At 38.1% G+C, this 25355-nt stretch overlaps 1 protein-coding gene and 1 pseudogene across 1 annotated transcript in view; one reads left to right on the plus strand and one right to left on the minus strand.

Moving 5' to 3' along the window:
* Positions 1 to 25355, plus strand: part of Il1rapl2 (interleukin 1 receptor accessory protein like 2) — a 1115671-nt gene that overhangs the window by 994263 nt on the left and 96053 nt on the right. The gene's annotated exons all lie outside the window — the stretch shown is intronic.
* LOC110342150 lies at positions 22194 to 23701 on the minus strand (annotated as a pseudogene).

The raw sequence follows: 25355 nt of genomic DNA on the forward strand, positions 1-25355 counted from the left end.
TTCACTAAAAATCTGTTGGTCTCTGAGTCCTGTGCTTTTAATCTCTGAGATAAATTACCATTGAGTTTATTGACCAGGGGGTTACCCTTGAGAAAATAGCTTCAGCTGAGTAATAAATGCAGAAATCACATAGTAAAAAGTGACTAGAAAAGAGAGGACAGATGGAAAAGTGATTGCAAAACAAATGGGTAGTGAGACAGCAATGGTTATGGGTATCACCCCAGTCTGTCTACAGTTCAGAAGGGTTGACAACGAAAAGCAAACAGGGTGGGGGAAATAGCCTGAGAGGATAGAAGATTCCAAGCAAGTTTCTTTAAGAATGGGAAAGCACTGAGCAGATGGCCAGAGCTGGTGGAGAAAGACATAATTTATAGATTTAAGAATGTGGTACTGAAAGGAGGAGTATGATTAAAAAGACAAGGGGAAAGGTTGAGATTAGGAAGAAAAAGACATTTATTAGGCAAGCAATTTTCTTAACCTCTTTTCTTCCTTATCTCATGGAACTGCGACATCACTTTTATGTGTGATTCACTGAGCACCTTACTCAAATACGTATATTACTTGTTATAACTGGCATACATTATATGAACCCTTGTTGATAAAAATGCAATGGTTAAGATGGTAGAAAACTGTAAAACATTAAGTATAGTTAATTGGAGTTATAAGAAGTTAGGAAATTAAAGGTATGGGACATTAGATAATGATATAGCATGAGATCACTGTCTGATAGTTCCATTTTCATACATAGAAGGAATTTCACATATGTCTCCAGCTGACTCTGACTTGGAAAGATGTTACAGTAAAGGTGTTGATCATTCAGCATTTATTGTTCTACTTTCTGTACTATGCATTGAGGAAAACAAAGATAATAGAATTCATATAGCTAAATGTTCGAAAACCTAACAGGAGTGATAGAAATACAATATAATGCATCAAAATGAATGCTCTGATATAGGTTTAAAAACAAACATGGAATATTGGTACTCTGGGTAAAGAGACACTGGGTGGGGTACAGGGCATACTTCCCAAAGGAGGTGATATTTGAGATGAGTCTTGACCCTGTACTGTTGCTTTTATAGGGACCTACACTAAAGGCCAGGCATTCTCCTAAAGTGTCCCATTACAGGCAACAGCTGCAACTCACTACCAAGGCTTCATCCTCAATGTGTGACATCAAGGATGCTAAAATGAAAGCCTAAGAGGGAGGGTGGTATTCAATGGCTCTAAATTTGGCTTCTGGGCCAATGGGTCATAGGAGAAGGTAAAAGTTATACTCTCCAAATTGCAATCTAGTTTAATAGTCTCCCCTTTCCTAGGACTGGGGTGAGAAAGGGGAAATGGAGAGGCTACTAGAAAGAGGGAAGGAACAAGCAACTACCTTGCTGTTAGATTTTTTTTTATCAAGAAGGAAAGTTCCTCTATGAACATAAACTACTTTTCTGGTTTTGTTTCCGTCTTCATTTTTACAGTCTTTGCCACATGGAAAGGGTAACAAATATATCTCACCCCAGTGCAGAGATATTTAAAAATGAAAAACATCCTCCACCAAGCCCTATTTTTCCTTCCTTTGAAGCTGGAGTACTGCTTGCAGGTCAGCTTCTCTTTTGTATCAACGACTTAGCCCATCTGGAATAGTTCCTCCAGGAAACTGAAAATGAAATTTAAATTTTGGAAGGAAGAAATTACGAAATGACTCCTTCGATCTGATCAGACACACTCCTCTGTCCTCCTGTGATGCTGAGATTCTGAAGAAACTGAACAGCAAAGGTCTGTTCTTGGTATTAAATTACTGGCAACCCCTTCCCTATTCATCTTCAGACTCACATATTTTGGAAGAAAGACTCAGTTTCAATAATTTGCAAATTTCAAATTTCCTTCTCGTTACCCATTTCCTAACAAAAAGAATAGCCACAATGAGGAAGGAAAAAATCATGGTTAAGCATACCGAAGTATGTCACAGAGGTTAAATACTGGATTTGGTAGTAGAAGAATATTATGGAAGTCCTGAAAATCATTTTGTTTTAGGTTTGATATCATTTTTGATGCTTGGGAAAATACTTTTCTTAAAGAAAATTTGAATGGGGAATTGCAAAACTGTATAATCTAGATGGTTTTTATCAATTCGAGGGGTGAATATCATCTTGTTGACAATTTTGTGGTTTTAGTGTGTGGGTTTTAGGTGACCTTAGCTCTGTATTAACTCTGCTACACTGAAAGTTCTTCTCTTGTACTGGAGAATGATGCCTCCCTTAGTGGTGTGAAAGATTCCTAATTCTTATCCACATGAAAGCATTTGATATAGCAAATGGTGCTTTGGAAGGGAAAGTAGAGAGAAGGCAATAATGTTCTTCTGTGTAATCAAAATTATTGGTGAAAATTACAGCATTGCAGTTATGCCAAAATGCCTTCCAAAATGAAAGATTTCAGGCTTGGGAAGGAGATTTTTGTACAGGTGTAAGCACCATATATAGTGCAGCTCAAATTCACTGATATATTTTCTCTTATTTTTCATCCTAAGTCATGTAGGCATAATTTCATGTGGGAAAATCACGGAGAAAAATATCACCTTAATAATAAAAGCAGTGTTATATTTTAAAGTATGAGTTAGCATAAAGAATGGTAAGTATTTTCAATGTATTTTAAATAAAAATATAAGTACTCTTTGGGCAGTGTTTTTTTTTTATTCCCCCTCAGTTGCTATTGAGTTTTATTCAGCTTACTATTAAATGCTGTAATCATGTATATTTTGTCAGGTTTCTTCTCTGAAGAAGAGTGAGCAAACATTTCAGATTTTCCATCACTCTTCATATCTCTGCATTTATTTATGAGTTTGAAATACAAATTTCATACGTTGTTATTTTATATTATGATCATAATGGCACGTTTCATGATACACAACCTACTAGAACTGGACTTTCCCATACTCACTTCAGTGACATCTTTGTGACATCAGGAATAACTCTGATGTGAACATTTATGCAGCATTCAGAATGCCACATTAAAGAAACATTAAAAGTAAACCAAAAGTGGCACATGGCTCCAATCCTAGCCTTTGGGTGATTGACATAGTGAAATAACTCCCGCAGGGTCATTATTTCAAGGCCATCTTGGGTTATGTACCGAGCTTTTGGCTAGCCTGAGCTATATAGTGAGGATCTGTCTCCAAATATCCAGGACTGGAGGTGGAGTTCAGTGGTAGAGTACTTGCCTAGCAAATGCATGTCCCTTGGCTTCACCCATATGCATCCTAAAGCAGATGACTGCTGTTCTTACAACTAGAGAAACAAGGGCCCTAAAATTAATAAGCACTTCGACCTAGTTTTTTTTATGCACAAAGATTTTATTGTACAGGCTTCCTTTCCAGTAACAATCACTAACCATCTATTCTTAGATAACTAATGTCATCTTATCTGAAAACTTTTCTTTCTTCCTTCCCACTTTAACTAAAGCTATATAGGATAAAAGGAAGAACACCACCACCACACGCACACACAAATTTAAAATGCTCAAGGCCTGAAGCCTATTGATAGAAATGACAGCTGCGAAACAACATACTATTTTTCATGAGCTTCTTTGTGGTCATTAGTTTTTCATTACAGTGGGGCAAGTCATATCAAAGTTAGAGTCTGTCTTTTACCATTATGTACATCTCAGTACTCCAAAGATATTATAGGAAAATCTGTAATCCTTCCTCCTTCCCTCCCTCCCCCCTCCCTTCCCTTCCCCCTTCCTTCCTCACAGTATTTTCTGTTTATCTGTAAACTATAGGAATGACATGTTTTATGAAATGTACACAAGGGACCTTAATAGTTGTTACTGTTGCTACAAGTCCTATCAAGACTCATCTAGCTTTGTTTTAGCAATTTCAATTAGGACGAATAACTTACTTGAAAAATAGAATTTTCAGCAACCATTTATTTGCCTGGATATACTGGATACAATGGAATGCCTACAGTCAGTATGGGCCAGTTACTAGGTTACTTGCAGGCACCTCCCCACAACCTTCCTGCCTTTACTGTATCAGGTACTGCAGGAATCCTTTTGCTGTTTCAGCATAATTTTCATTTAGCTGTATACAGGCAATCTTACAACAGGCTTATGACACACACATCCACTGAAGTCCAGTTCCAAGCCATATTTTTGTGTTTGTAGATGAAAATGTTTGTTTTCATTGCACACCCATAGAAATTACCGAAAAGGCTATGGTAGACTAACAAACCTTTTCTATAAACTGCAAACTATTTCAAAAGATTTATAAAAAATAATGCATGAATCGCTCAGTGGGGAATGCAGTCCTTTCCATTAAAACTCATACTAAGGTAGGCAAGAAGGTTTGACGATTTGTGGTTTTTATTCCTTTCTTAAACCCGAGTTTTCCGCTAATATGTTAACGGCTAGAACCGATGAGCAGGTGTGAGAATGGTGGTGAGGAGCACTATGGGAGTCCTAATAGGGAGCTCATTAAGAGGACATCTGAAAGCGTGTAAATGACATGTTGAAAGTAGGTGGTATCTTAGTTACCCTCTCATTGCTATGATAAAATAAGTTGGGGAATAGTTTGAGGGAGAAAGTTTATTTTGGCCTAGAGTTGCATTATGGGGAAGACATGACATTGGACAAGAGTAGGCCTGGTGACTGGAGCAGAGGGTAGGGTGCTTGCCTTTCATTCATCCTCAGGGAGCAAAGAGAGAGTAGGAAGTAGGACTAGAATAAAACCCCAGGAGCTGTTCTTAGTGGCACACTTTCTCCAGCAAGTTTCCACCTCCTAAAGGTTCCTTAACATTCCCAGACAACACCATCAGCTGTAGAACACGTGTTTTAAACATGCGAGTCTATGGAGGGCACTGCACATTCAAACTGCAACAGGTGGTAAATAGTTGGGCTAGGTTATGCATGTATGTAATCCCAGCGCTTGGGCTGAAGAATCAACAAGTTCAAAGCTGGGCTGGGTTACATAGTGAATTCCATGCCAGCCTGAGATAAAAAGTGACACCTTGTCTGAATGTAAAACGAAATGAAGCAATTTAAATAAAAAGAAAATAGGTGGTAAACTCATTGAAATTAGTCACAGAGTAGCTATATTTAGGCTCAGAGAATTCAACATTGATAGACAGCAGGCTAAATCTGTTTCTGCTATTTATTCAGCATGTAAAAAATAAGACCACGGGGAAATATTCTTAAATATATATTTAAAAGTTAAAATGATTTAACATTTAAATAATTATAAAATAATGTTTAATTATGACATTTTCATATAAGGGTATAATGTAAAACCATCATACTCACACTCACACCCTCTCTTGCTGGTCCCCCACCCCAAGTAGGTTGCCCTTATACTTCTATGTTTTTATTTTAAAAATCAAGATTCCATGGTGCCTGAGGAAAAGACTCAACAGTTAAAGTGCTTGCTACTCAAGTGTCAGGCCTGGAGTTTATATCTCAAGAATCCAAATACATGGTGCATGGGTGTAACCAGCTTCCTAAGGCAGACATAAGGCATCCAAAGTGCAAGCTGGATAGTGAGGCTCACTGTATCAGAGAGTTTTTCATTTGAATGAGGGACCCTGCATCATTGAGTAAGATGGAAAACTGATACAGGCTAATTTCCATCATCAACCATGGACCTCCACATGCATATGTACACACACACACACACACACACACACACACACACACACACACTTGCATACCTGTAACACACGGACACACACACACACACACACAGAGAGAGAGAGAGAGAGAAAGAGAAATAGTAAACAATTTTGAATTGAAATTATACAAATGAAATAAAACACATTTGTTTTACTGAGTTTGTATATTTTACCTAATATCATTGGTACCAGTTCCATCCAGGGAAAATATATTCTCTTTTTGATATGTGTAGAACAAAAATCTTTAATTTATAATTGAAAACATTCTATTTTCTAGTTATAATATAGTAATTCAACAAAATTGAAAGAATATCATTGAGTTCTTTTGTTCATTCATTTAACAAATACCACTGAGCACTGGCTCTCTGTCACCTATGTCCCTAGGTAGGGGTTATTGAGAAGAATAAGATAAAGTACCTGTATGACGCATTCACAATGCAGTAGAGACCAGAGAAGTAATCAGACAATTTTGATACAAAATTCTATAATTGAACTAAGTGGAAAATGCTACATGAACACTGTGAACAATACCTCACCTAATGGGATGGTATACCAGGAGGCAAAGATGGTCTTTGAGGAGATGGTTCTTTGGTTGAGTCCTAACGGGTAAGCCATTAGCTAAATGAAAACATCTGGATGAAGCCTGCATAGTCAAAGGCTCGTGCACCTGTCAGTATTCCATGGGAAAATAGAAAGTATGATGTATGTGAGGTGAAAAGGGAACATGCAGGACTATGGTGTAGGGTAAGAGCAGAGTGACTGGTAATGCTTTATAAGTCATGTGAAAGAGTTTGAAATTTGTACTACAGGCAATTTCAGGACAATGCTCAAACAACGAGAAATATATCCCTGATAAGTTAGCAACATTGTCAGAAATCTGACAGAGTTATCATGGGCCTGGATACAGGCAAATTTATTTGAAGGATGGTTCAGTAATCCAAATAGCAAGACAGATTTGAAGTAAAGCAGTTGCACATAAACTGAGTAAAAGGTACTGGAATTAATTGTAAACAGGACCGTGCATGGAGGTACACACCAGTAATCCTGTCACTCAAAAAGTAGAAGCAAGAAGTTCAAGGAATCCTCAGCTACATAGGATTGTTGAAGCCAGTATGGGCTCTATGAGATAGTGCCTCAAAACAAAAAATCTAAGACCTCAGAGATATAGGTGAAGAGATGAGGAAAAGTATAGTTTCTAGAACTTCTATTTCTCACTTGGATGCCAAAGTAACTAGAAAGTGGTGACATCAGTCAGGATTGAGGACACAAAAAGAATACATTTATGGATACCCTTCATACTTTCTATTCTGACTATGTTTTGTTTTAGAGGTACTGGCTGGGACACACTGAAATAGCTGATGAATATATAGTTGGATACAAATGTATATATGTCAAGATAAAAATGAACTTCTATGTTTATTTATTTGCCTATAAATTGTTGATAATTTTATACCTATTCCTCTCCTTTTGTTTTCTCAACTTTCTGTGCATTATCTTCTGAATTTAGTAGGATTCTTTAAGATTATAATGTTCTCACAATATTCACTGATAAGCTAGGGATCCCTACAAGGAAAGGGCATAATGTGTTACCAGAAATTTACTACTGAATAGCTATTGATAGTCATGGTCATTTTCCCCATACATTCACAAGTTACCTCCATTCCCCTATTCTGCATACCATTACCTCAGTGTCCTATTGAGTTGTAAACAATAGAAAAAGGTAGTGGTCAAAAAAGTGACCAGTTCTGTCTTTCTGCTTCATACTTTCATAGTAAAATACAGACACAAGGACTTGGGAATACAAGTCCGTTGGTATTATAGTAAGGCAGACATTTAGCAATAATTGGGTTCACAGTGTTTGTCAAATACCACCACCAAAACACTATTTTTTTGTTTGTTTTTATGAGACAGGGTTTCTCTGTATTGTTTTCGAGGCTGTCGGTCCAGCCAGGCCTCAAACTCACAGAGATCAGCCTGCCTCTGCCTCCGGAGTGCTGGGATTAAAGGCGTGCGCCACTACCGCCCGCCCACCAAAACACTATTAGACAAATATTTGCCTAATATATTCCAGCAATTTACCAAGTCCCCTTTTAGACTTGTAACGCACCAGACATCTTTATTTCAAATAAACGACCCCTCACCGATTGAACGCCCTCTTCCGGACCTACAAAGTAAAACTGGCATTCAACTTCTTTCTTTTTTTTTTAACTTTTTAACATTATTTTAATTTTAAATAGCTTGTTTTACATGTCAATCCCAGTTCCCTCTCCCTCCCCTCCTCCCGAATCCACCACCATCCCCCCCCCCCCCCAGCCTCCCACCCTATTGCCAATTCCTTCCACATAGGGGATATCTAGAGTCTATCATTTCATTCAGGGTGCATTCAACTTCTGAAACCTTTTATTGAGCTTTGAAATTTATTGCTTTTATTTCCCAACAGTAAAGCTGCCTCAATGATAACCAAGCTTCAGGCTATCCATAAAGACTCTATCCTACCCTCTTCACTACTGATTGCCTATTAAGCAATCAATTAGTACTAGGAGACAAGAAATGGACTTGACCCCAGAAGGTCATTTAACCCAATATTTTCTAAAAGGTCAGAAATCCAAAGCACAGATAGGGAACATGGACTGAGTCAACCTCACATAACTCCCCATGGTTTATTTCAGCTGGAATTTAGTTCTCATGGTAACTAGGCCAGTTCTCTTTGTAAGATATCACAACTTCCTCTGTGGGCATATTTCCATCACCTGCTTGCTTTAAACACAATCTCCCTTCACGCCTTCAATTTCATTATCTTGACTGACAAGTTTCTGTCTTTCATAATTACCCTTTGGGCCATTAGGAGCCTGAGCATGCAACCAAATATAACCTTTGAATTTTTCAGATTGTTTTTTCAATAGAGAAATATTCATCGATGCTGGTGTCCCATGTCGTTTCTTGTCAAACATTCCCCATAAGCAGGACTGGGGTGGAGGAAGGGCTATCTCTTCCTTTAGCTGCAGGGGTTAATGATGCTGACATGCTGTACAAAGTTGAAAATTGCAGATTTTATACAGAGAACTGAGGTGAAAGCCACAACTTCTGTACAGAGAGTTGAGGCAAATAAATCAGAGAAAAAGTCCTCATAGACTGACAAAGTGAAGGGTATCTAACACAAGCATTAGCAGCCACAGTGTAGAGTAAGTAGGGTCAGAGAGCATGAACAGAGCAGTCTTATCAAGATTAACATGTGTGAGCAGAGGAAGGGAGAGACATGAGACCTTGGCCCAAACTTGAGCTTGTGCAAGATCCTATTAGCATGGTACAAGGGATCTGGATCTACTTAGTGGAGCCAGAGCAGGGAACTCAAACAATAAAACGGATTATCACAAAACAGGGCAAATGTGTATCTTTGTTAGGTGAAGAGTCTTAGTTTTTGCTTTTTCATGAAAACAAACAAACAATCAGACAAATAAATAAATAAGCACAAGCTGGCAGTGTCAGGATTTAACCTACTCTAGCTCAGAAAAATGCCTCACATCTGGACCAAGTTTTACAGAGTCAGCAGCTGGGCAACCTCCTTGTCGTCACTATGCATCTGCCACCTTTCCCCTCAGTCAGCAATTGGCATCCTGGCTGACACTGCTCAAAATGGTACCATTATGTGCTGGTGATGTGATCCCACCCAGTGGTGATACTTTCTGATGATCATACTGGCAGGTTGCCCCATGGCATAATAATTTGTATTTAACTAAACTTTGAAACAACCAAACAAAAATGGTTTAAGGCCTAATGTCTTAGCTTGGATTGGTTCTTTTTCAGGCAGCAAATAGTGTGTCATTTAGTCTTCTGACATAGGATCAAACTTAGGGCTTAAATACCTAATCATGCCATACTTCCTTCAGACTTTGCTTGTGTTTATTGGGGCTCCTATACCTGTAAAGGGTTTGTCTCAGGAATGCAGCCTAGTCCTTAAGCTGCTCTCATGATTTCCTTCTCACAGTATGCTTTTTTTCTTTAATTCTGGATTGTTTATGATTCCCATGTTTGGTTTGAAGGGTTGATGTACCTTCTCCAATCTGAAAGGAAAATCTGTTGTGATTAATATCAGTGACCATCTCTAATCTTAGCTACAGACCAAAAATGTCAAACACAAAAGAAATAAAATACGCTGGCTAATCTTATGCCAACTTGACACGCAAATTAGAGTTATCTGAAAGGAGAGAATCTTAATTGAAAAAGTGTGTACATAAGATCCAATTGTAGGGTATTATCTTAATTAGTGATTGATGGGGAGTGCGCAGCCCATAATGGGTGGTACCTTGGCTGGTGGCCCATGGGGAGCAAATCAGTAAGCAGCACCCTTCCATAGTCTCTGTATCAGCTCCTGTCTCCAGGTTCCCATCCTGTTTGAGTTCCTGTCTTGACTTCTTTTAATGATGAACTGTTATATGGAACTGTGAGGGAAATAACTCTTTTCCTCCCCATGCTACTTTTGGTCATGGTGTTTCATCGCAGCAAAAGAAACCCCAACTAAGACTACCTTCATATTCATTATTCTCTCTTACTAATTCACATCTGCTCCTGAACAGCAGTGGGCATGTTCTCATTTTTGTTACTGTACTTTTCAGTTCCAGAAGTTGTGTTTCCTTCTCTGCCTATTTGGAGACAGTTTCTGTTTATGTAGTCTATGTTAGACTCCAAATCTGGTCTCCCTGCTTCAGCCTCTCAAATACTGAGATTATTCATGTATTCCAGCATTTCATTAAATGTTCTATACCAATAAATATTCCGGCTCTCACCCAGGTGATTGCTCTGTGAGTGTATCTTGGAATGATTTCTGTGGTCAGTCATGAAGTTTACAGCTCTGGCTCAACCCTGAGTTTCTTTTTGTTTGAGTTATAGTCATGACTTTCTTTGATAATGAACAGCAATATGGAAGTGTACGCCTAATAAACACTTTCTTCCCCCATTTGCTTTTGGGCCTGGTGTTTCATTACAGCCATAAAAACCCTAACTAAGACAATGTTCCTAGGCAATATATGTAAATTAGATATTTAAATAGTCTTTATAGGTAAAGGAACAAAATCATACAGATAGTAAATATACCTGATGGAACCAGGTTCCCATTTGAGTTCTGACATGTACTAGTTCTGTGACCTTCATTAAGTCATTTCGTCTAAAGATGGGTTGTATCAACAGCTACTTCACAGGCTTTATTAAAAGATTTTTTTAAAGTAACTGAGATAAAGTACTCTGCACATGGCCTGACATATAATTAATATTCAGTGCAAGGTACCTGTAATTGTACTTGGTGTTTATTCCAATTAATTGACAAAACTACTGAACCCTCATGCCCACAGTAACTGGCATGGATAACCTGTGTTCTTCATCTACTTCCTCATTCCCAGATCATGATTAGAGATGTACTACCATTTCCAGCACAGGTTTTGCTTCATTCCTTTTCTCTTGTCCAGCCTTCTCTATTGCCTCCATTTTCTTTTGCTACCCCACCAATGACATGGGACTATCTCTGCAGTAGAGATCCAGGAGACATTTCTTTCTTTCTTTTACATCCTAACCAGTTCCCTTTCTTACTCTGCTCCTAGTGCCCCCTCTGCCTCCCCCCTCCCTTCTGCCTTGCCCTTTTCCCTTTGTGTTTCCCCATCCACTCCCCCTCTATTTCTATTCAGAAAAGGACAGGCCTCCCATGGATATCAACATCTTGTAGTGGTTAATTAAGAGTTCAAGGCTGCTTTACTGTGTGGTCACAGCTGTTTTGTGTTCTTTAGTGAAAGCATGACTGAATGCCATAAGTTGAAATTAATTGACATCAGTCAATTATCTGTGTTCAGGGGTGTTCATTTGGGTGTATACATATTGATACACCAACAATTTTGTAAAGCTTTTTCCTGTTCTTCGAATACTCAGGAATTTCTTTATGAAAGGAGACTGGGTTGGGAAACGCAAAGGATTATAATAACTGTCCTTATTATTTAAAAATTCCATCACTTTTTTATCATTTGTGTATTATTTGTGTGTAAGTGTGGTCACACATATGCCATGGCATATGGATTTCAGAGGAAAGAATCTGGGAGTAGATTCTCTCCTTCTACTGTGGGCTCTGGGGGTCAAACTCAGGTTATGAAACTTGCAAAGCAAATTCTTTTACTTATCAAACTACTTTACTGGCCTGTAGATTATATTGTTCTTAATGATATAAAACTAGATGTATTTTCTGGCTATGCAATTTTAGGGCTATCTGTAAATAAACTTTCTCATCGGGACCTCCAGGTCACAAACAATGACACAGAGACTTATTATTAATTATTAAAACTTGGCCTTAGCTTAGGCTTGTTTCTAACTTGCTCATATAACTTAAATTAACCAATATCTTTTAATTGACATTTTTATGTGACTTGATTAGCCTTAGTCTGTACTATCCATCTTGCCTCCTCTCCATCTGGCTGGTGACTCTTCCTTTCTTTTTCCCAAAGCTCTCTTTCTACAAGTCCCATCTCACCTCTTCCTTCCTAGTTAATAGCTCTTTATCAAACAAATTACACTGACACACCATCACACAACAGCAGATACATATACACATACATATAGAGATATTTAAAAGGATTGGGTAAAAGAAGAAAGGAACAAGAGTGCAATTTCTGATCGTACATTGTACCAGATAGACAGATTTAAAGAGACAGATGTGCTGTAGACAGAAATATAAGGTAACTTTATATACAATTTAAATTCAACTATACTAAATATCAAATGTTTCCAAATTATTGTATCTTTAAGTGATGGTAAACATTTAAAGTTATAAGGGTCTATTTCAAATTAACAAAATATTTATGGCACCAAGTCCTTCCTGTAAGCTGTTTACAAAGGTAAAGTTTCCATTACAAAAGGGGATTTTTCTCTAGTTACCTATGTGCTTAAGACACTAAAGATAAATTTTGTCTACTAAGATATACTAAACAGACAAAGAGCCCTCAAATGCTCAGAGATCTAGAGAACATGACATTTAAGTGTTTTATTAAAAAGCTTTTTATAATAAAGAGACAGGCCAGTTACTGGCACAACCCCATTTCCTCCAAGAAGACTGGTGGACACTGAAGAAACTCCATCCACTGACCAACCCTGCCCTTTACCTCAACTGCAGCAAAGGACTCTTCTATGGACAAGAGGATGGTGAAATCAACTTTTCCTCTACTCTGCTAACATCTTGCCAGACCTACAGAAGTGCCAGAGTTCAACATAGCCAGGAATGCGATGGAACAACCAGCTACTCCAGATGTGGCAACACCCCAGCTTTATCATGTTCTCCCAAAGATGGTCAATGCCCCCCAGGTCAACAGAAAGCAGTCTTAAGAACTCAATGTCCTTATTCCCTAACCTGCAATGTCTAACAGCCCCACCTCCTTTTAATCATGAATAAAGGTGGGAATGAAAGGTTCAGGCATTATGCTGGCCTGCCCTGTTACCTGGCAGAATGCACTCAGGCAGCGCTCTGGCCAGCCCAGAGTTCCATGAGAACCAGTCTGCATGCAGGTGCAAAGGAACCCTTTAAAGGACAGACACCTGCCCACTTATGCTCGCTCTCTCTCCCATCTTCTCTCTTACCTTATGTCTGTCTCCCTGCTTTTGGTCTCGCTATAATAAACTATGATTAATATGCTCAAAAAAAAGAATCATAAACAAGCTGGGAAGTGGTGGCTCATGCCTTTATTTCCAATACTGGAAAGGCAGAGACAAGCAGATCCCTGTGATTTTGAGGCCAGCCTGGTCTACAGAATTATTTTTCAGGACAGTCAGGTCTACACAGAGAATCCCTGTCTTGAAAAGCAAAACAACAAACAAACAAAACAAAACAAAAACAACAAACCCCCATAAACAATTAAAACAGAGTGTAGTTCTTAGTACAATGTGACTAAATGAACCTTCCTAATTAGGCTAAAGGCCTCCATTGAGCCTTTAATCAAATTCACCTTGTACCCCCATAGCAACAATGAAACTCTGTCATTTTCTTGTTGTACCACGAGGAACATAGTTGATAGTTCTAGCTGCTGTGCTCTGAATCTTTCTTACACTGAGGCACACATTTCTTACAGGTTGATTTCAGACAATAAGTGAGCATGTCAGTGGCACTAGAGCATCTCATCCCTGAGAAATACAGGGTGACTTTGAAAGAAATTCCCACTGACTTTACAATAATACTCTTATAATTCCTCTGCCTTAAGACTGGTTAGCTAGGCAATGGTGTTGCATTCATTCCTTTATGCCTGGCACTCCGGAGTCAGAGGCAGGTGGATCTCTGAGTTTGATGCTATCCTAGGGTACAAAGCAAGTTCCAGGACAGCCTGAGATACACATAGAAACCCTATCTTGAAAAACTAGGAAAATTCTTGCCCTTACAAGAATTGCAATCGTATCACAACCAGTTGTCTTTCCCAACTTCAGTTATCCCTTTCCTAGCTTTTGTTCCTCTTTTCTTCATGTCCTCAGTAAATTTCTTATATGTCTTGTTCTGCCATGGCATTCATTACTTAGAGGACTTGACCAACACACTCCGTAACTCTTCCAACTGACTTGCCAATATTCCTTGATCACAAGTTAAACATGATAAGGTAGTATGGAGACTCAGTAGCCCTAGAAACAAAACAAATAGTTTACATATAAGAAAAGGAATATATAATTCTCAATTTTAGTTCTCTGAGATTTGTGCCACTTTGATAAAATGGAATTTCTATTCCTACTTCATATCATGGTTAGGAAGAATCATGCTAATACAGGCAAAATCCCTTCAGTGCGGTAAGCATTTGATACTTTTATTCACATTAATGCAAAAATAACTTTTCTGGAACAGTAGAGCTTGTGATTGTTTGAAAATTAATGATGGCATTTTTACTAATAAAAAATGTAAGCTGCAAAGAACAATCAGTACTGTTTCTACTGCTTGTAATTGTTCTTTACTGGCAGAAATTATGAACAATAGAAAAGTTTCAGTGCATAATTCTGGGCTCCTGGGAATGCCTGTGCTTTAACATGCTATGAACATATCCTACTTGCTTTGTTCAGGTTGTCTCTGACTGTTAAGAAAAAAAAGACCTTAAATAAATAAAATGTAAAAATAAAATTTAAAGGACCTTTTGAAGCAAACAAAAATTAAATAAAAGTAAAGATAAGGAAATGAAAAACAGAAAAATGAATTTCTGAAATGAAAATTAATCATTAGATTAGGAGATGTGCCTTTTTAACTATACTCTGCTTCATCGGGTCCGTGATGTTTCAGGGAATCTGCAGAGAAAAATCCTCTGCATAAACAGTAACAGAAGGAGATGATGAATTTGAACTCTCCTAGGACTGCATCTCTACGACATTGAAGAATTCTTTACTAAGGGGGAGGCTGTTAGGTGTTCAACTTACTTGGCCCAGAGATACAGTAGTGTTTTCCATTTTCCAAGGCAACAAAACAAAACTGTGATTCTTCCTTTGGCAAAAGACAATGATGAGTTGGCCACCAAGCTCGTGTAATTACCGGAGTGTGGAGGGTTCATATTAAGGTACCGAAGGTGTCAAGAAAGTAGTGACAGGTTATGGTTCCCACTGCCATTGACCACAAACTTCCAGGACCATCTCAGACCCATGCCAACCTGGTGGCAGCAGTGAATTAGGGAAATCATCAGGCTATTTAAAGTTTTATATAGAGGCTTTTAGACTGTTAAAGTAACATTTCCTGAGTTGTTTATACATGAGCATTAGATTTAATATGCAACAAAATCTACTATACCACTTTCAGATCTTTGCTTACTATGTTTTATGATTCTAGATTTTAAAAAGATGTAGTTGTCATCAACTGATTTCCATGAAGTTACCTCTATGATCTTGCTTTAGTAAGTCAATAATATTCACTTAAGATGCAATCTCTTACCTAGAATTCTTGGATTGAACTAATTCTTCCACCCAACCTCAGTAGAGCAAAAGAAGACAATGTGTGAGGAACTTCCAGAAATTACCTGAAACCAACAAAAGATTGCAATGAACTACTAGAATTGTCAGTTAAAGATTGAATAAACTCTACTACAATTACTATCTCAGATGATCCTCTTTTAACAAAATCTAGGTTCAATCTGGATTACTCATATTCCTTTCAATAATAAATAACAGTCTGTAAGAATTTTGAAGCATGTTCGGTTTAAATAACAAAGTACAAAGCGCCCAAGTACACATATCATTTAAATGCATACATAAGCCACAGAGAGGTAGAAGTCAAAGTTAAAAAGTACAGGGACTCAACTTGAGGGTAAAAATGAAAGAGTTCAAGGGGCAGGCCACTTGTCTGTGAACACCAGAAGATCATTCAGACCATCTCAGTGCATTTGTTTTCATGGGGCTTCTCTGGACTTTCTCACAAGAAATGTGACTGAAAACATGCAGCAAGAGGAATGAAGCCCTTAGGGTAAAGTTTGTCATAGTCCTCCCAGAGGAAAGAGAAAAGGTATCTGAAATATTCTTAGGATTCCATCTTTCCAAATAGAATCGAGTAGGGGCTAGGATGACAGTTCTGTAGAATAAGTACTTTCCACACTAGCGTTTTAATCTATATTTCACTCATAGAATCTACACTACAAATTTAGGATTGAGGCACATATTTGTAATCTCATCACAAAAAGATGCAAAGACAGGCTCATAACTGGAGCTCACTGGCCAGCTAAGCTTAGAGAAATTGACAGGCCTCAAGCCAATGAGAGACTCTCTCAAAAGCCAAGGAAGACACCTAAGGTTGACCTCTGGCTCAGCATGTGCCCAAACACATGTTCAACTCTGCATAAAAACATAAATATTCTTGTGATATTTTAAAAATAAAATTAAAATAGCAACTAGGAGTAGGAGGCAAAAGATAGCAAGCCAAATTTGCAGTGTGTTTCCAGAAAAGCAACATCCAAGGGAAAGCACACTATGATGCAGAGGAGAGAGAGAACTCTACTCCTCTACATACTGGTATCATTCTGGGAGCACTCTTTAGGCTAGACTAGGACTCTTTGTGTTTTTTATTTGTTTTTACATTTCTAATTAAAATACAATTACATCACTTCCCCACTTCCAGTTCCTCCCTGCATCCCTTCCCATGGACCTTCCCTAACCTTTCCCAAGTCCCCTTGTATTATTTACATTTCTGTTGCTATGATCAAATACCATGACCAAGACAACTTATTAGAAAGTGTGTCTAATAGGGCCAACCTCTTCCATAAACAACATCACATTTGCATACTTCCTGGCCACCATTAAGAAGACATGAAATTGCCAGTGCCCACATTGTAGAATACAGTACAAAATGCTCTACTGGATTGAGAGTACTATGGTGCTTAGGTCTAAATTCTAGCAGTTATAAGTGAAGACATGTTCTATCAATAATTTTCAAAGGACATAATATATAATTATGTAAATAAACTATATTGTCTCAGATGCAACAAATAAATCTTCCATCTAACTTGTGTGCTTGATATTGCAGATTATTACTGACTTACAGTATTTAATAGGTCAAATATTTTTAAAATTGATTATGACTTTCTTAACCCTGGGACAGTCTTTATCTCTGAGGTTTGGGAAAGTGTCACTTTATAACTTGTAGGCCTGGTATATTTCCTTCTATCATGGTAATATCTCCATTACAGAAAAGAACTAGAAAAGATGAGTTCAGAGTTCAGGCACATAACTTTTGCCTGAGGCTTTGTAAGTCAGCAAAATTTCCTAGGTCCATATCACTTTGAGTAACTTCTCTTTATGTAACCACACAATTTACCCGTGAAAACCGAGCGGGGAAAGGTTGATATCTGCCCACACCAGAAATAATTCTTCTACACAGTTCAATTCCTCAGAGAAGTGCTATTTTTTAGGTTAAGTAAGAATTTCCACTGGTATTTATCATCAAGAAAAGGAAGCTGGTTTTTAGGAAATATTCTTGGCCTGAGGATTTAGGTAGATATATGATATTTTTTTTGTTAATTGGGGCTTCAATTGTATGACAGTTTGGCATGAAAGACAGCAAGAGTGTTTTTCTTATTATGAAGCAATCCCAGAGCAGAGATGATAAACAACAGGAAAATAAGTTGAAGAAGGGAACCAAGGGGGAATTGAGACTGTTCATTCCATAGAAGAGCTGGCTAAGAGGTGACTTAGTAATGATCTTTGAGGACCTGAAGGACAATCATTAGGACCAGATGCTCCCCATCTGCAGATAGGGTGGAGACACAGGAAATGACAATATAGCAAAAGAAAGTTTAAGAATCATTTACTGGCAGTGAAGGCTGTCAAACATCAGAATACATTACTTCAGAGGTTGTGAAATTACCTCTGGGCTGTTTTACATTTGGATTTCAAACAGGAGAGATTCTTGTCTGAGATGGCTGAGGTGAAGTTTTGCATGAAGATCAGGGAAAAGGACACATGATATTTAAGACTTTTTATTGCTCTGTGATTCTATGAAGTCTGTATCTTTATGTGCCCTGAGGTACTCATTTTATAGTATACATTCTGTATTCCACTTCTCCTTAATGAAATTTCAATTTCTCTCTTACCTGTAGTTATGGAAGTTTACTATGTGACTGTTTTTTCCCCAACCTTCTTGGATTATTAGAAATCATAGCTCTGCCTCCTTGCCCTTCCTCTCCTCACAAACTTTTTCTCTTAACTTTATTACTTTTCAATTTTGCGTAATCTCCTGCAAAGACTTGAGATAGTGTACAGATTTTATATAGCACTTAGCACATTGCATGTTTTAGATGAATTTAATAGCTAATTGCTATTTTAGAATTTAAGAACGTCATAAAAGATGAGAGAATGTAACGCCACGCAATGACAACCCAGCATTCCATTTCTCCTTGACCTTGACTGGGTATATATCTTTACAGCTACATTTGCTGTGTCTATCAAAACAGCCATTTGCTTCAGCTATTTTAAGGTAGGGACTAAGAGCTTGGATCTAGAAAGAGAAAATATCCAACCACTTAATAAGTAACTTTAGATTAAAATGATATTTTGTTGCCTGCATTTTTGTTCAGGACAGTGTTTGTCAAATTCAAGCACATGATATGTCCGTGTTCATGAAAATGACTACAGATATGTAAGATTGTAGGAAAAGTCAATCAGAAACCAATGGGTCTTCACTGTCTAGAAAAATCATTCTTAATTTATAAGGTTGACACTTGGGACCTCCCCAAATTTAAATGGAGATTTCACTCTGTTAATTTTGGTCTTCTATTTTAATTTCACTATTCCCTCCCAACATGTGTATCCTAAATTCTGCACTTTTCTCACATGCCTTCTACAGTTTGAATATTGTCAGGCTCATGAGCTAGTCAAGCCCCCCTCTTCCTCATTTATCCTCATTTTTTCATACTAGGTGTTTGGGGTTGATTTCTTACCTTGCTCAGGGCACTGTCTGATGCCTTCAAGTTCCTTAGCTGTCACTCTTAGTATTTGCAAGGATTCTAATATGAGTTAAATATTTTTAAAGGTAATTACTAGTAGCTTCTCTGACAAGATACTCCATTTAATCAGGTAAATTCCACTAATACTACCTATCTGAATTCATAAAGCCTATGACTTTTACCTTCTAGCAAGACATTAAGAGGCCATCAACATGGTTCAGTAGGTAAAAGCACTTCCCTTACAAACATAACAACCTGAGTGTGGTTCTTTGACTCACAATGGAAGGAGAAAACTGACTACCAAAAGTTGTCTTCTAAACTCCACATACCCTGATCCTCCTCCTCCTCCTCCTCCTCCTCCTCCTCCTCCTCCTCCTCCTCCTCCTCTTCTTCATTCTTCTTTGTCCTTTCTCCTTTTCTTCCTTTCTCTCACACACAATAACAATAATAATAATCCTCCATATTCTCTCATTTTTATCCTCATGATTAAGCTACAACTTTTAAAGGGAAGAACTGTGCCTTTCATTACTATCGATACCAGTACAAATGTAAAGTATACAGTAAGCTCACAATCAAGATAGTACTCTATGGTGGACTGCAGAGATAGAAGGGTATAATTAGAACCTGTTAAACTTGTATGTTTTGGCACCAATAACATGTTATCATTTTATTGACATCCATTTATTGAGTATCCATTGTTCATCAACTTCTGTGTTGTGATTTCTGAGGATAAAAGAGAAGGAAAAAAGAGTGCCTCTGCCTACTATATAGAGAGATCTAAATGTACAATAATGGAGGAAAATAGAACAAGGGTATGTGAATAAGGAGAATGTTGAATGAAACAAAAGAACCAACATCAGTTGAGTATTGAGCTGATCATTATTTAGTTCTAGACCAGGGAAAGGATGTCTTTGGAGTTCCTAGAAAGTGCCCTCCTTTTAGATTTTGAATACAGTATAGGTGATGCATATTTCATCCAATAATTTGGTGAGAAACTAGTCCTGGAAGGTCTATCACCTATGGTACTATTTGTTATTTTGAGTTAGAGTGTTCTTTATTTAATAATTAAAAGCCTTCCCTTGTACTCCTTCATTTTTGTGTAAAAACATCTGTTCCCAACAGATGAAAACTTAAAATGTATTCAAGGTCATGTTTCTGATGTTGACTGTCTTTCACCTTTAGAGTACTTTCTCATCTTTGTTTCTCAGAATACACTAATGTGGTTCAAAAAACACATTTTTTATCAACAGAATTTAGGCTAAATGAATTTTTATAAGTCTTAAGATTAGGCATGCTCACTTTTCAATTTAATTCTTCCTATCCTAACCAGAGTGGTGGAGCTAGATTCCAAGGAAATGTGGAACTTTCAGGAACGTTTCGAATCAACTGAGATAGTTAATAAATCATCATGGTACTCTGAGACAAAAGATTCTTTGGTATGACTGGACAGACTGTTTGCTTTTCTTCTGACACTTCTTTCTCTTGTAAACCCAACATAAGGAATGCAACATCAGGCTAAATCCAAGTCTCAAAAGAACAACCATTCTGTTCTTAGAAATTTCTAACACATCACATTTCTCCACTAAAGGCAGAACTCTGGAATCAAGCAGGAATCTCAATTTGGGACAGTGAAAATCATGAAGCAAATCTCCCCACCATAACGCAGCTTATACCTTGTATATGGGATATACTTGCTTCAATTATAAAATAAGCATTTCTCTCCTAAGTCTGAAATTGTTTTCTATATTGCCAATTATGTTGTGATATTTGGCTTGTTGAGCTTTATGATACACTGTCCAGACAATTTGTTGCTCTTAGGTTACAATGGATTTGTTTGGCTGCAAAAAAAATTATGAACAAAGTGAATGTATTTGCAGCAATTTGTGTCCCTTCAATGTCACAGAGCAAAATGTAACACATTTTTAATGGAAAGAATCCATTTACCATTTCATCCATTAAGCATGAATCCTTTGAACAGTGATACTTGATTGACTAAATTAGATCACTGCTGTCAACTTGGTACATATGAGAGAAACTTTGCTTTACTGGACCAAAGATAAATTTTCTGTCCACATTGAAATGCTGGAAGACTAGTCCATGACTTTTATTTTATTACCCATTTAAAAGTCATATTATTTTGGATGAGAATAATTAGAGGGAAGTGAGTGTTGTACACAGTTGCTTGCACCATGCTACAATTATTTCTTCATTGCAAATAAAAGGAATCACTGTATCTTTTTTTTCATAAAATAAGGCACATTTTAAAAGAGTGTAATGATATTACAAAGATTTGCCTTTTGTAAGTTATCTACACAGAGAAACTTACATTTAAGTGTACAATATTTTTTTGTTTATTGGAGAAAGAATATTAAACAAGCTCATCACCTTCTCTGAAGTAGATTGTTACTGCCAGGAGCATATATCATGACAATTTTGGGAATCACTGTATCTTAATAGCAAGTGTTTATGTGACAGCATGTCTATTTTTTAAAGCAAGTCACAAATGTTTAATAGAATTTGACTTTTCTTTCAATTGCCTTTTCCATAGTTAAAAATTAAAACCACTTAATAAAGTTACACTTCACCACTTACACACTTAATAAATGACTTACATGCTTAAGAATTTAGACACCAGTTATGTGATAAAATTCAATTCATGAAATCAATATATTCTGAATTTCAAAGATGTGACAAGTTCTGCAGATTATCTTTCATCAGAAAAGGAACGCTTTCAATTTTCATGGTTTTCTGTCAGGCAGGCTCATGGTTTCATTCACTGTTTTGAAGTCAAATCCATAGGAAGAAATGACCCATGGCACAGTAAATAATGATGAGATGATAAAGTCTGTTCCGGTACACTGAGTATTAAGCCTATAGTTTTTTGAATGGTGGAAGGGACATTCTGTTTTATTATAAACTGTGAAGTAACAGAACTGACCATTTAGAAGATGGCACTGGTGATGAAACTAGTGTGTGAGGAGTACTGGAATGTTACTCATGTGAGTGAAGGAACAATCTGGTTTCATACACAAATACATAAGATTTAGAATTTGCATGCACAAGCAAACATTTTTCAGCAAATCTACAATTTGGGAAGGCTTTGAAAGGTCAAGATGGCATGGTGGTTCACTTACTCAAGCTCAGTTTTACAAGCAAGCCAGTCCTTGCTGTGCTCCAAAGTTTTTATACTTTCTCTGCCACTCAGGCCATCAAGCCCTCTGAACATCAGCTGTAGCACTGTGGGTGGAGGAGACCTCTGAGTCCCTCATTTGAGCCTGCAGGTTAGTGTAGCAGATTCATTCAAAGCACATCTCATGCTAATCTGATATGTCCTGGTAGGCTGGGGATACTATCTAGTGTCACTATAAACTTGGGACTTGCAACTTTATGTGTTTGTAGATGATTTTGTACCTGCATAAAGTGTCCTGCATGTACCCACAGGGTACGGGCCTCATTCCAAACTCCTGTTTGGTCTTAGTAGTATTTCCTCAGACAGTTTTGGCTTCTTCAGAATAAAGATCTTTGGTCTGTGTGGACCGTGGGTTCCATGTTATAGTTGTTTTGCTTCATTTCTGTTTCTACCAATTAGGATAACAATTGCCTGTATTTAGTTCCTTCCACTTTTTTGTTTTTGTTTTTGTTTTTGTTTTTGTTTTTTGCTGTCTTCCTTTGCTTCCTGGACCATTTCTGCTAGTTATTTTTCCTTGCAAGTTCTGGGATCACCTGGCTTTGTCTGTTTCTGTGGAACTTCTGTTAGACTTTGCTGGTACAAACAAGTTACTGGGCATGCTTCCTGTTTAGGAGTCATAACAAGCATCCTCCTCCTCTGCTCCATCATGACTGATTTGTTGTTGTTGTTTTGATTTAACAACTAAGATTACAGCAGTAGACTTTCTTTCCTGAAAGTTTTTTTTACCTCAGTACTAATTTATCTAAGTTGTTTGTGAAGAAGGACCTGTAAGTTTCTCCTATGCTGCTAAGCACTTCGGTTTCACACAAATATCCAGTTTGTATACTGACTGTTCTCTACATCCAGTTGCTTGGCTGTGAATCCTGTTTTGCAACTGCTGATGTCACAGCCTGTTTGAATGAGTACCAGTATCTGCATTTCTACTTGCAGATGGTTGATAAATCTCAATAGAGGGATGAGAAGAACCGTATGCATATGTAACTGTAGGTTTCTGCTGAGATAAGGAATTCTCTTGCACAGAACTGAGGTCCTCATCAATGAGATCATCTAGTTCTGGCTTGATAGCAATCATGTCTTCAAAGGCTGCTGGTTCCCCCAGAGGCTTCACTGTTGACATTAGCTGGGTTTGAAGCTCCAGCATCACGAGTCTGTCTGACGTCGGTAAATTCCTGCTCCTCTGAATTTGCAGAAACTCTGGAATCCCCTTTTTCCTGTCTAGAGTTCGAAAGGGCAAGCGGAGTGACTGCAGTTTCATGCCCTATCTCATCTTGTTTGAAGGCACTTTGCTCTCAAAGATACTGGTATCAGAAGACTTTAGACTGGAAGGTTCCATTGCAACAGACTAAAGTTTATCTAACACACCATGAAGCCCACATAAGCTCCCGTTCTCCCAATTTCCCCTTAATGCCACTCCAGATCTTGCAGCTGATCTCAGTGCCATTTTCCATGGCTCAGTGACAGGTAGCCAAAACACCACACTATGCTGTAATTTGGTTACCGGTTGCCCACTATGGGCTGCTACCGGGAAGCCTGCCCACCACTGCAGTTCCACCTCTGCTCTTCACTGTGGATGTGATGTTTTAAGCTTCTGCATTGACCTCCCTGCAATAATGGACTGTAACCTAGAATTGTAAGCCATATAATCCCTTTATTCCCCTATGTTGCTTTTTGTAAGTGGATTTGTCGAGAGAGCAAAAATGAAAGTATAACACACAGTGAAAATATAGGGCCTCCATCTTCTACTAGATGAAGGCTCTAGGATGGCAATTAAGGCACTCAATCCCGCAACTAAGCACTGAGCCACACTCATGGAATTCAGTTATACAGAGAGAGTAGGAATGAGCAAAGGAGTCAAGGCTGTGCTGGAGAAACCCATAGAAACAGTTGACCTGACCTAGTGAGAGCACACGGACCCCAGTCGTAAAGCTGGGGAACCAGCATTGGAAACAAACAAACCTTCTGAATGTGGGAGCAAGTTAGGAGGCCTTGGCAGTCTATGGGTCCTCTGACAGTGGAACCAATAATTTTCCCTAGTGCACAAATGGGCTTTGGGAGCCCATTCCCTATGAAGGGTACTATTGCAGCCCAGATACAAGACAGAGGGTCTAGGCCCTCCCCAAATGATGTGACAGACTTTACTGATCCCCCATGGAAGGCCTCACTGTCCCTGGGGAGTGGGTGGGGGGTGGGTTGGGGTATTGGTAGGGGGCATGGGAAGATGGGAGAGAGAGACAACTGGGGTGTTGATATGTAAAATGATTGTTTCTAAATAAAAAAGGAGAAAAAAAAGAACTAGGGCCTCCTACTAATGGCCATGTAAGTGAGTCATCTTTAAATGTTCCTGAAACTTCAGTCAAAATTCAAGTGGTTGCTGTGGTGGTAAATTTATATTGTCAATCTAACTGGATTAAGAATTGCCCAAGGCATAAATGGGTGACAAATTTGGGTATTCAGAGAGAAATAAATAATGGGAAAAACCCTACTGCACATCATGGTCTGCTTCCTGATCCATTCAGATGAGCAAGATGAACCACTCCCATCAACATGCCTTTCCTGCCTTGATGGACTATTCTGTGAAGCTATGGATCCAAAGAAATCTTCTATCCTTTCAGTTGCTTCTTGTTAAGTATTCTGGCACAGTAATGAAAAAGAGCTGTCAGTATTTTAACTGAAAATTCCTGAGGTGTTCAACTCAGCCAATGCAATTTCATCCAGAGGCAAGTGGTGGTAGAGGTGTTGCACACCTTTAATCCCAGCACCCGGGAGGCAGAGACAGCCAGATGCGTGAGTTCGAGGCTAGAGTGTTCTACAAAGTGAGTTCTAAGACAGCCAGAGGTACACAGAGAAACCTGTCTCAAAGGAGAAGAAGAAGAAGAAGAAGAAGAAGAAGAAGAAGAAGAAGAAGAAGAAGAAGAAGAAGAAGAAGAAGAAGAAGAAGAAGAAGGAAGAAGAAGGAAGAAGAAGAAGAGGAGGAGGAGGAGGAGGACTTTGCATTTTGTCACAAGGGAACTAATAATAGTAAAATTGATTAAAAACTGTCAGACCTAAACAATTAGACTATCACTACTCTGAAATCCCCGTAAAGATATTTTTTTTTCTGTG

Source organism: Mesocricetus auratus, unplaced genomic scaffold (genome assembly GCF_017639785.1).
Source record: "Mesocricetus auratus isolate SY011 unplaced genomic scaffold, BCM_Maur_2.0 Super-Scaffold_100003, whole genome shotgun sequence".
Lineage (NCBI taxonomy): Eukaryota > Metazoa > Chordata > Mammalia > Rodentia > Cricetidae > Mesocricetus > Mesocricetus auratus.